The sequence below is a fragment of the Oncorhynchus mykiss genome, chromosome 13 (genome assembly GCF_057628025.1).
Source record: "Oncorhynchus mykiss isolate SJ-2025 chromosome 13, ASM5762802v1, whole genome shotgun sequence".
Lineage (NCBI taxonomy): Eukaryota > Metazoa > Chordata > Actinopteri > Salmoniformes > Salmonidae > Oncorhynchus > Oncorhynchus mykiss.
In genome coordinates this window covers 47,396,150-47,409,392 of record NC_143034.1, presented here as the reverse complement: position 1 = coordinate 47,409,392, position 13,243 = coordinate 47,396,150, and positions in this window count along the sequence as shown.

Here is a 13,243-nt window from a genome sequence, read left to right as displayed (position 1 = left end):
TTCTAAAGTGTGAAAGGCAGGGGGTGGGACTGCTGTTTTGCAGGAGTTTACAGACCGCTGCAGCCCATTTTGAGCATGTCTCTGGGGACGCTGGAAGAGGCAATTACAGAGACGCCCCACTAGGGACTGTAGTCTTCGACGGCTGCTCCTCCCACCATCTCACTGTTGCTCCCTCTACAGAGCTCTGCCATGCAGACACAAACACTCCTCTTTCATGCTCAGAAATACATATCTTTCTCTTGGACAACTCTCTCTGTTTTAGAAATTCTTTGAGATTTCTCCTCCAGTAAATTTTGGAGCGCTACAGTACCCCCGGGTTAGCATTCCATCTAGCTTGCCTTTATGAAGCAGGATATAAGCTCCATTCCTTCAGACACCGTCGAGAGCATCATTCAGTTCCTCCTCCAGTCCCGTAGTCCTTCCTCTCAGGGTAAACCCTGCTTATGACGGACAACAAGAAACATGTTTTAGCATGACACATGACAGTGCCAACATCATGACACGGTGCCAAGGCATGTTCAGCCTGTCAGCATGTATGTCCCAAATGCATACTGTACGGGTGTGTGTAGCAGCGTGGCGTGCATATTCTGTCTGTCTGTCTGTCTGTCCGTCCGTCCGTCTGTGTGTGTGTGTGTGTGTGTATGTGTGTGTGTGTGTGTGTGTGTGTCTGAGCTTCCATGACTGGAAAGTGTGGGGGGGCATACTGCAGACCGTTGCCAAGGCAACCAATCTCCAGACAATACCGCCATTCATTCACCTCCCCTAGCGGCTAAGGACTTTCTGACTGATTGACTGACTGTCTGATTTCTATTATTATACTTTTTTTTGTTACCTTATTCTTCCAGGTGATTTTCTCATCTTTTAATTTAAAAAAGTTCCTGCAAACACCATTCCAATTATGCATGTAGACCGACTGGAGGAGTCATTACTGTAGGGGAAAATATCTGTCTTTATTTAGTGTGATTACAGAGAAAATCAGCATTTATTTTCTGTACATTCTGTCCTTGGCGTTTGAAACATATGTTTGGCCTAATCCAGGGGTTTTCAAATGTCTCCTCAGGGACCCCCAGACAGTATTTTAACCATTCCACTAGCACACCTGATTCAACTTGTCAACTAATCATCAAACCCTTGAACAGGTGAATCAGGTGACGCAGTTCAGTACTACAACAAAAGTGTGAGTCCCCGAGGAGAGGTTTGAGAACCACAGGCCTTATCATTGCCCAGGTTTATTAGACTATTTGTCTGGAAGACGTCCTTGCAGCTCTCACTTTCCCTACCTGACTCCTTATATATCTTGTTTGCTTCCTCCCTTCTCTCTCCATCACCCTGTTCCTTTGAAAAGATGCTCCTCTCTGTGAACCACCTGACATCTCCCCTCACATCTATGAGGCCCAGCTGGCGCTCTGTTTGAAGTGCTGATCACTATGTTCCAGGTTACCGTCACCACTTGGCCCACCTGCCACACACACACCTCAGCCACCTGTCACATAACGTGCCTAAGGTACCTCAGAGACCAGACTGTCTTTTCCATCGCTCTTACTATCTCTCATTTTCCTTGTCTTCAAATGGTCTTTATCTCCTCACCTTTGGACACCTGCAATTTATTGGTGATACTATATTATGATTCGCACTCTTTCCATGACAGACTGACCAGGTGAATCCAGGTGAAAGCTACTAACCTTATTGGTGACAGCTGTTAAATCCACTTCAATCAGTGTAGATGTAGTGGAGGAGACAGGTCAAATAAGGATTTTTAAGCCTTGAGGCAATTGAGACATGGATTGTGTATGTGTGCCATTCAGAGGGTGAATGTGCAAGACAAAATGTTTAAGTGCCTTTGAACGGGGTATGGTGGTAGGTGCCAGGCGCACTGGTTTGAGTGTGTCAAGAACTGCAACTCTGCTGGGTTTTTCATGCTCATCAGTTTCCCTTTGTATCAAGAATGGTCCACCACCCAAAGGACACCCAAAAGCCAACTTGACACCCAAAAGACAACTTGACAAAACTGTGGGAGTCAAGACAGGCCAGCATCCCTGTGGAATGCTTTTGACACCTTGTAGAGTCCATGCCCCGACCGAGTTGAGTCTGTTCTGAGGACAAAAGGGGGTGGAAGTCGATATTACTAAGGTGTTCCTAATGTTTTGTACACTCAGTACAATATTTTGACATGACATGACTTGGTTTGATTATAGAAAACGGTCTGTTCTCATGGAAGAAAAAACCCTCCATGCTAAAGGTGTGTTGTGTTGCCTGTTGCGTTTGTTTCCTGGGCCTGTCTCTAATGAGAGATGAGCAGGTCAGCAGGGGGTCGAGTCAGCATTGTAAAGCACAGTAAACCGCCTGGAATTACCCCTACTAACCAGCTGCTTTACCCTGCATTAGATATCATTACGCCATCATTAGAAAAGCCTCAACCATGATCCAATCTCAACAGCACAAAACAAACTGCCTACGGTTTGTTAGTGTGAGTCTTACTCCAATCAAATGAAATAATAATCGTGTTTACGCCATTATTCTTGCTCAGTGCCTAATTAGTCAAATATAAGGCAGACACGGTACTCAATTAGAATACAATTAAGGTAGAGCTGGGTTTCCAATATGGCGGAGGATCCTGACCGAGAGAGAGAGACAGCTACCGGTGGCTGCTAGGTTTGGTTTAACTTTAGCAGTGGTATCCCTGTTTGGATGGGTGTCTTGTAAAACAAGCTCAAATTGGGTCGTTTCTTCTGCATGGCTGGCTGTCAGGCTCTAGTCTAAATGCAAAGGGATGTGCCGTAGCAATTTGTTTGACCTGGCAGAACGCGGAGGAGTTTTAGAGCTGGGAGTTGTAAGGGGAAGAAAGTAGCGGGTCGCTATCACCCAAAATAACTGTGTTTTTGTCTTTGGGATGTTGGAGACTGCCGTGGGTTTGCTGTACATTTGCATAACAGCTCTGGGTGCTGCAGTAACTGGATACAGACCGGCTATAGGTCAAACTGCCTGTCTGTCAGCAGCATCTGTCAGCAGCAACAGGGATAAAAATATGGGGGTTCTCTCTCTCTTCCTTTCACATCTTCCTTTATTTCAACCAAACACTTTGTTGAGGCCCCATTCCTCGTATTGCTCTTCAGCGAGGGAAGGAAGGCTCGCTAGCTGTGAAGTGCTTCCAGCAGAATTAGTGACTGCTTTACTCCTGTGTGCATTTGACGGCACGTAGCACTTGGAAACAGGGCGGCTGCGACATTAATGGTATTTCTGTTCCGTGCACTATTTACCTTGGAACTTCTCTTCTGGGAGGGCCTCTCCATGGCACTGTGCCCATATTAGGATGTTCTCTCATCAGGCTGATGCTGTCACCGCTCTTGGCTGGCCTCTGCTCTGGCTGCTGTGGAGGAGATAAACAGGCTGTTAACAGACGCTGCTCTGCCTGCTCTGACCTTCCCCTAATGGACCAGGATCTGATCTATGGACCAGGATCTGATCTATGGACCTAGGATCTGATCTATGGACCTAGGATCTGATATATAGACCTAGGATCTGATATATGGACCTAGGATCTGATCTATGGACCTAGGATCTGATATATGGACCTAGGATCTGATCTATGGACCAGGATCTGATCTATGGACCTAGGATCTGATCTATGGACCAGGATATGATCTATGGACCTAGGATCTGATATATAGACCTAGGATGTGTGCCTGTGCCTGTGCCTGTGTCTCCTCACACTCATAATAACCACCTCACTCAGCTCAGCTCATGAATATGCAGTCACATTTCAGCCCGGAAATGGAGTGCTTCTTAAATCCTCAGTTTATGACTTTATATCTTCATATTTTTGTCAAGTGTTCATCAAATCAAATCAAATCAAATGTATTTATGTTGCCCTTCGTACATCAGCTGATATCTCAAAGTGCTGTACAGAAACCCAGCCTTAAACCTCAAACAGCAAGCACTGCAGGTGTTGAAGCGAGTTGGCTAGGAAAAACTCCCTATTAAGGCCAACACCTAGGAAGAAACCTAGAGAGGAAACAGGCTAGGAGGGGTGGCCAGTCCTCTTCTGGCTGTGCCGGGTGGAGATTATAATAGAACATGGCCAAGATGTTCAAATGCTCATAAATGGTCAAATAATAGTAATCGTAATGAACAGGTCAGGGTTTTTTTTTTTTTTTTTTTTTTTTTTTTTTTTTTTTTACCTTTATTTAACCAGGCAAGTCAGTTAAGAACAAATTCTTATTTTCAATGACGGCCTGGGAACAGTGGGTTAACTGCCTGTTCAGGGGCAGAACGACAGATTTGTACCTTGTCAGCTCGGGGGTTTGAACTCGCAACCTTCCGGTTACTAGTCCAACGCTCTAACCACTAGGCTACCCTGCCGCCCCAGGGTTCCATAGCCGCAGGCAGAACAGTTGAAACTGGAGCAGCAGCACGGCCAGGTGGACTGGGGACAACAAGGAGTCTTCATGCCAGGTTGTCCTGAGGCATGGACTTAGGGCTCAGGACCTCCGAGAGAGAGAAAGAAAGAGAGAAAGAGAGAATTAGAGAGAGCATACTTAAATTCACACAGGACACCGGATAAGACAGTAGAAGTACTCCAGATATAACAAACTGACCCTAGCCCCCCGACACCTAAACTACTGCAGCATAAATACTGGAGGCTGAGACAGGAGGGGTCAGGAGACACTGTGGCCCCATCCGATGATACCCCCGGACAGGGCCAAACAGGAAGGATATAACCCCACCCACTTTGCCAAAACACAGCCCCCGCACCACTAGAGGGATATCTTCAACCACCAAGGCCGAGTATAGCCCACAAAGATCTCCGCCACGGCACAACCCAAGGGGGGGCGCTAACCCAGACAAGAAGATCACATCAGTGACTCAACCCACTCAAGTGACGCACCCCTCCTAGGGACGGCATGAAAGAGCACCAGTAAGCCAGTGACTCCCAGTGGAAAGAGGGGAACCGGCCAGGCAGAGACAGCAAGGGTCGTTCGTTGCTCCAGAGCCTTTCCGTTCACCTTCACACTCCTGGGCCAGACTACACTCAATCAAAAGAACCACTGAAGAGATGAGTTTTCAGTAAAGACTTAAAGGTTGAGACCGAGTTTGCATCTCTCACATGGGTAGGCAGACCATTCCATAAAAATTGAGCTCTATAGGAGAAAGCCTTGCTTACAGCTGTTTGCTTACAAATTCTAGGGACAATTAGGAGGCCTGCGTCTTGTGACCGTAGCGTACATGTAGGTATGTACGGCAGGACCAAATCAGAGAGATAGGTAGGAGCAAGCCCATGTAATGCTTTGTAGGTTAGCAGTAAAACCTTGAAATCAGCCCTTGTCTTGACAGGAAGCCAGTGTAGGGAGGCTAGCACTGGAGTAATATGATAAATTCTTTTGGTTCTAGTCAGGATTCTAGCAGCTGTATTTAGTACTAACTGATGTTTATTTAGTGCTTTATCCGGGTAGCCGGAAAGTAGAGCATTGCAGTAGTCTAACCTAGAAGTAACAAAAGCAAAAGCATAATTTTTCTGCATAATTTTTGGACAGAAAGTTTCTGATTTTTGCCATGTTACGTAGATGGAAAAAAGCTGTCCTTGAAACAGTCTTGATATGTTCGTCAAAAGAGAGATCAGGGTCCAGAGTAACGCAGAGGTCCTTCACAGTTTTATTTGAGACGACTGTACAACTATCAAGATTAATTGTCAGATTCAATAGAAGATCTCTTTGTTTCTTGGGACCTAGAACAAGCATCTCTGTTTTGTCCGAGTTTAAAAGTAGAACGTTTGCAGCCATCCACTTTCTTATGTCTGAAACACAGGCTTCTAGCTAGGGCAATTTGGGGGCTTCACCATGTTTCATTGAAATGTACAGCTGTGTGTCCTACGCATTGCAGTGAAAGTTAACATTATATTTTCGAATGACATCCCCAAGAGGTAAAATATATAGTGAAAACAATAGTGGTCCTAAAACGGAACCTTGAGGAACATCGAAATTTACAGTTTATTTGTCAGAGGACAAGCCATTCACAGAGACAAACTGATATCTTTCCAACAGATAAGATCTAAACCAGGCCAGAACTCGTCCGTGGAGACAAATTTGGGTCTCCAATCTCTCCAAAAGAATGTGGTGATCGATGGCATCAAAAGCAGCACTAAGGTCTAGGAGCACGAGGACAGATGCAGAGCCTCGGTCTGATGTCATTAAAAGGTAATTTACCACTTTCACAAGTGCAGTCTCAGTGCTATGATGGGGTCTAAAACCAGACTGAAGCATTTCATATACATTGTTTGTCTTCAGGAAGGCAGTGAGTTGCTTAGCAACAGCCTTTCTAAAAATGTTGAGAGGAATGGAAGATTCGATACAGGCCGATAGTTTTTAAAATATTTTCTGGGTCAAGGTTTGGCTTTTTCAAGAGAAGCTTTATTACTGCCACTTTTAGTGAGTACACATCCGGTGGATAGAGAGCCGTTTATTATGTTCAACATAGGAGGGCCAAGCACAGGAAGCAGCTCTTTCAGTAGTTTAGTTGGAATAGGGTCCAGTATGCAGCTTGAAGGTTTAGAGGCCATGATTATTTTCATCATTGTGTCAAGAGATATAGTACTAAAACACTTGAGTGTCTCTCTTGATCCTAGGTCCTGGCAGAGTTATGCAGACTCAGGACAACTGAGCTTTGAAAGAATACGCAGATTTAAAGAGGAGTCCTTAATTTGCTTTCTAACAATCATGATATTTTCCTCAAAGAAGTTCATGAATGTATTACTGCTGAAGTGAAAGCCATCCTCACTTGGGGAATGCTGCTTTTTAGTTAGCTTTGTGACAGTATCAAAAATACATTTTGGATTGTTCTTATTTTCCTCAATTAAGTTGGAAAAATAGGATGATCGAGCAGCAGTAAGGGTTCTTCGATACTGCACCATGGTCTTTAATTAAAACACACTAAAAAAGCTCATTACTTGGTCTTGATTGCTTGCCTGCCATAGTGTCAGCAGGTACAGGCTATAAGAAGGGACAGCATTGTTGCTTTCTGGTCTGTACTGTAGTAGGGCTTGCTACCTGTATTGCTCCCTATCTGATGGATTAGGAACAACACCTGACTCCCCTGATATGATTCCTCCACATGCTGTGTATGTGTGTGTATATGTGTGTGTGTGTGTTTATGTGTGTGTATGTGTGTGAGCATACCACCACTATGCCCTTGAAGTGATTGTGAATACAGTGAAATGTGAAAAGATAGATTCCGTGTGAGTGTGGTTACGAATATCGTAGTGTGTGTGCATGCGCATATGTGTGTTTGTGTGTGTGTGTGTGTGTGTGTGTGTACAGATGACACAGCTGGCTGGTCCTGATAGGGACTGTGTGTGCCCCCCTGCCTTCACCACGGCTGTTTTGTTTTCATAAACGGCCGATTTTCTCCTCCCTCCTCCCTCTCCCAGAAAATCCCCACCATCCCCTCACCATCCCCCCCCCCCTCTCTCTCTCTCTCTCTCGCGCTCTCTCAATTCAATTCAATTCAATTCGCTTTATTGGCATGATGTAACATTGTACATATTGCCAAAGCTTATTTTGGATATTTACAATATAAAAAATAAAAATGAGAATCAAAATTGTCAACGGGACAACAGTAACAACAATAACCAAGGGTCAAAATAACCATACATTTAACAATAACAATATGTATACAGTAGAGGACATGTGCAGGTTGATTGGTCTGTCAGACACTGTCCCTCAACTTATGGCAGGCAGCAATGTAGTGCGCTGCCAACCCACAGCTCTCTGCGTCCTCCCCCAACAGGTCGAGTAGCCTACTCTCATCAGAGAGGTCTTTGAAACCTTGAATAAGGGTTTCAAATTTGGGAAAATGACACTAATTGTTTTATATTTTTGACATTTTGCCCACACCTCGCTGCCATAAAGTGCAATTGGTTCAAAACATATTCAATTAGTTTTAGCCAAATTTTAATAGGTATTTCCATTTGAATGAGCTTTTTAATGGCGTAGAATGCCCTGCGTGCTTTCTCTCTCAGTTCATTCACTGCCTCATTAAGGTTGAGCTTATTTTTAAACCTAAGTAATTGTAGAGTGTGCAGTACTCTATATATTTTGTACCAATTGAGAACTTTGGTCAAATTTCCTGAGATCTGGATATTCTCTGGAAAATCATTATTTTAGTATTTTTGGGGTTTACTGCCAGGGCCCATGTCTGACAGTACTGCTCTAGCAGGTCCAGGCTCTGCTGTAGGCCATGTGCTGTGGGTGACAGCAGGCATAGGTCATCTGCGAAGAGTAGGCATTTAACTTCTGAATTGTGGAGACTAACACCAGGGGCTGAGGATTTTTCTAGAATAGTGGCCAATTCGTTGATGTAAATATTGAAGACTACAGGGCTCAGATCGCAACCCTGGCGAAGGCCCCGCCTCTGGTTAAAGAATTCTGTTATTTTCTTGTCAATTTTAATGCTGTATGTATTGCCAGTATACATTGATTTAATTATGTCATATGTTTAACCCCCTACACCACTTTCAATAACTTTGAGAACAGTCCTGTATTCCAAATAGAATCAAATGCTTTTTGGAAGTCGATAAAGCAAGCGTATATTTTGGTATTATTTTGGTGGACATGTTTAACTATCAGGGTGTGTAGGGTGTAAATATGATCAGTTGTGCAATGTTTTTGTAACGGCTTTCTTCATGGGAAGGAGAGGCGGACCAAAACGCAGCGTGGTTAGAGTTCATGTTCTTTAATAAGAGACACTTAACATGAACTAACTACAAAACAATAAATGTGAAGCCCGAACACAGTCTTACCTGGTGCATAGACACAAAGACAAGAAACAATCACCCACAAAACCCAACACAAAACAGGCTACCTAAACATGGTTCCCAATCAGAGACAATGACTAACACCTGCCTCTGATTGAGAACCATATCAGGCCAAACATAGAAATAGACAAACCAGACACACAACATAGAATGCCCACCCAGCTCACGTCCTGACCAACACTAAAACAAGGAAAACACAAAAGAACTATGGTCAGAATGTGACAGTTTTGGTATAAATTCAATTTGGCTTTTACATTGTGCTTAGGACGTTTAGAACTCTTACATGTATAATACTACAGAAAACCTTCCCCAGGTTACTGTTCACACAAATGCCTCTGTAATTGTTAGGGCCAAATTTGTCTCTGTTCTTAAAGATTGGGTTTATGAGTCCTTGATTCCAGATGTCAGGGAAATAACCTACACTCAGGATCAAATTAAACAGTTTTAATATAGCCAATTGAAATGTTGCACTTTTTTGAGTTTGAGCATCTCATTTAGGATGCCATCAGGTCTGCACGCCTTTTTAAATTTGAGAGCCTGAATTTTCTTATAGAGCTCCTGGTCAGTAATTGTGGAGTTCTGTGGATGTTGATGGTCCTTTATAGCTTTTTCTAATCCATTCAACTTCTCATGAACTTGGCGTTGTTCTGCGTTTGTGTCAATTTGAACGGTGTTGTAGAGTGTTTTAAAATGGGTTGTCCATCTGTCACCATTTTGTATCGCTTATTCCTCTTGTTTAGATTTGTATTTTTTTATTCACCATTATTTGGGTCTCTGTGCTTTTGGTTGGATAGTGTTCTAAGTTTATTCCTTATAATTTTACAATCTGCATCAAACCAGTTGTCATCTGTGGTCTTTTTAATTAAAAAAAAAATCAATTTCAATTGTGCTTCTTTTGCCGTTTGCCTGAATATATAGTTGATGTTTTGTACTGCTAGATAGATGCCTTATTCACTGTGAGTGAATGTGGTATCCAGAAAGTTATCTAAGAGTGTCTGGATATTTTGGTTACTTGTTGCTTTCTGGTATTCTTCTGTGCTGTTTTGGGCCCATCTGTATGAATTTCTGATGTTGTACAGCTTACTGGGCTGTGAATGTGTGGTTGTTTCCATGTCTGTTCTTTTGAGGAACAACGTAATTTGGCTGTGATCAGATAGAGGTGTTAGTGGCTTGACAGTGAATGAGCTGAGAGAGAAGGGGTCGATGTCTGTGATCATATAGTCTACTGTACTGTGGCCAAGAGGTGAGCAGTAGGTGAATCTCCCCAAAGAGTCCCCCCGTAATCTACCGTTGACAAAGTACAGACCCAGGCTTCTACAGAGCTGCAAAAGATCCCTTCCGTTTTTATTGACGGTCCTGCCACTGTTGTTTCTATGGGGGAGATGAAGACAGTTAGAGACACTATGGCCTGTAATAAAGCTGTCCCCTCGTGTGCTCGTTAGAACAGGTAGTGTTCCTGTGCGCGCATTTGTGTCCCCACAGATGAGCACATTTCCCTGGGCCTGGAAATGGCACGTCTCTTCCTCAAGGGTGGGGAAGGTCTCCTCTGAGTAATATGGGGATTCTGAGGGGGGGATATATATATATACTCTCTCTCTCTCTCTCTCTCTCTCTCTTTCTCTCTCTCTCATCCCCTCTCTTACTTTCTCTCTCCCCCTCTCTCTCTTTTTCTTACTCTCTCTCTCTCTCTCTGACACCAAATTACCTTGTTTGCTCAACCGAGATAACGATTTCATTATAATTAACAGCTGCTCGTCAGGGCCTTTTTGTGTTTTGTTTGGTCAGAATAAATGAATATACTTATCCTGGAAGTGGGAGAGATGGTTTTTTGCTTTAATGTTTTGTAGCTGGTTTCATAAGCAGAGTTTTGCTGCTTCACTGACCCGATAGAGAGAACTCTAAATACACACAGATGGATAGGGTTCTCTATCTCTGCCTCACTATGGGGTTGCATGAAATCAGTTGTATGATCAGTTATTTGTAGGGTGTTTGTGTGTGTTTGTCATGTTTGTTTTCTTTGGGAGTGTGCGGTTGCCTGTGCGTTTGCGTGTGTGTGTGTGTGTGTGTGTGTGTGTGTGTGTGTGTGTGTGTTTGTGTGTGTGTGTGCGTGTGTATATATATGTGTGTGTGTGTACTGCAGCCCCAGCCCATTGTAATGAAGATGTAGTAAGTCATGTGCAGTGTGTCCCTGGGGAGAGGAGAGGCTGTGGCTAACTGACAGGAGGGGGAAATTAGAGAGATCGATCAGCTACACATCTATGAGGCCAGGTAAAGACTGCACAATTACCCTGTCGCCATTCCTCTAGGGATGCTATGTACCTGTCCTGAATATTTGTTTGTGTGTGACTGTGAGCTAACCAAGCACCTAACAGAGGCTCAATCACTTTGCATGTGTGTGCGTGCGTGTGTGTGCTTGTCAAAGCAGTGACCAATGGGGCAAGTAGAAGCAGGCCAGCTAGATCATTAGAATACCCAATGATACTGTCAAGCCCAGCTCTTTCATTTCCCTCTGATAGCACATCCCTGGAGAGTTATCCCTCTTCCCAGCTCTCTCTCTCTCTCTCTCTCTCTCTCTCTCTCTCCCTCTCTGTCTATCTGTCTCTCTCTCTGTCTCTCTCTCTCTCTCTCTCTCTCTCTCTCTCACTCTCTCTCTCTGTCTCTCATCAACATGTTATATCTAGCAGCAGGGTGTCTCACACATTTGCATATATGGTTACTGCAGCTCTTCACAGTTTCAAATGGATGTGTGTGTTAGTATGCACATTGGAACAAGCTGCTGCTGTGTGTGCATTTTAACAATACATACGATTTTGTGATCTTGCATGTGTGCACTGAACACTTCCTCGTTACCGTACGCTGCAGGCACCTTCATCCTCTATCTCACCCCTCCCTCTCTCCCAGCCTGGTGTGTGTGTGTGTGTGTGTGTGTGTGTGTGTGTGTGTGTGTGTGTGTGTGTGTGTGTGTGTGCTCAGCATCACCCCCTGTGTAGATCAGAGGTACAGCCCCCTTGATGCAGGAGATGCATCTCCTTTGAACAAGTGGCTCGATGGTTGCACCGGGTCCGTCTCTCTCACTACATTCATTTAAATTCCCCTCCACATAATGATGCATATATATATATATATACCAATCTCTCATGCAGTGTTACAGCACTAACCCAGTATTCCTTTTTCTGTGATGAACTGTGATGAACAGTATTCCATGAGATATAATCAGGTGCAGGTACCTAGTGCCCGTGTCTCATCAACGGCAGTAGTAGTGGCTGTGGTGGACTCCCTGTCTCTACTGCTGCTGTTATGGTGCCGCCTGTTGTTAATGTGATGACGTGATGAGAGACATCTCTCTCTCCCTCCCTCCCTCTCTCGAACACACACACTCCCGCCTCAGTTGGATACACACTAACTGATTGTAGTTACAGCAGACGCTGTGAGACACACCCAGGGAGCCTGTAGCTCTCTCTAATTGTCTCTGTACAGGCCGTTGTGTGTTAACCGGCGCTCTGTCGGATCCGCACTACTGCAGCCATTCTAATTTGACTTCTTCCACACGCCCCCCCCCCCCCCCCCCCCGCCGTCGGGGCAGCTGAGTGAATTTGAAGGGCGGGACGGGGGAGAGAGGAGGACGATAGAGGAGAGGAAGGCGTTCACTGTGCTCTAGATAAATTAAAGAGGCGAAGTGTTGCCATCCCCTGTGGGGACCAGCAGATTGGGCCTGTCCATCTGTGTGAGTTGGGCTTCACTCGCTTTAAATCACTCCCATCTTATTATCATGTCCAGATCTGAGTCTGTCTGACACACCTGGGCCTGATTTAGACTGCTCTTCTGTTGACCTTCTACTGAGGCATGTCACTTTTTCTCTCTCTCTCTGTCTCTCTCTCTCTGTCTGTCGCTCTCTGTCTCTCTCTCTCTCTCTCTCTGTCTCTCTCTCTCTGTCTCTATCATTTTCTTTCACATATCAGAGCTCAGAAGAGCCTCACCTCTCACTCACAACTCATCTTAATGGAGAGAGAACAAGTTGAATCAGCTATTACCCATTCACATAATTAGAGAGAGAGAGTGTGTGTGTGTGTGTGTGTGTGTGTGTGAGTGTGTGTGTGTGTGTGTGTGTGTGTGTGTGTGTGTGTGTGTGTGTGTGTGTGTGTGTGTGTGTGTGTGTGTGTGTGTGTGTGTGTGTGTGTGTGTGTGTGTGTGTGAGTGTGTGTGTTTGTGTGTGTGTGTGTGTGTGTGTGTGTGTGTGTGTGTGTGTGTGTGTGTGTGTGTGTGTGTGTGTGTGTGTGTGTGTGTGTGTGTGTGTGTGTGTGAGAGAGAGTGAGTGAGTGAGTGAGAGTATAAAAGAGAGATTGCGTGTATGTAACTAATGAGTATCTTAATTTTATGTAAATGTATGTATTTATAAGTGTGTGAGCGTGTGTGTGTGTGTGTGTGTGAGTGTGTGTG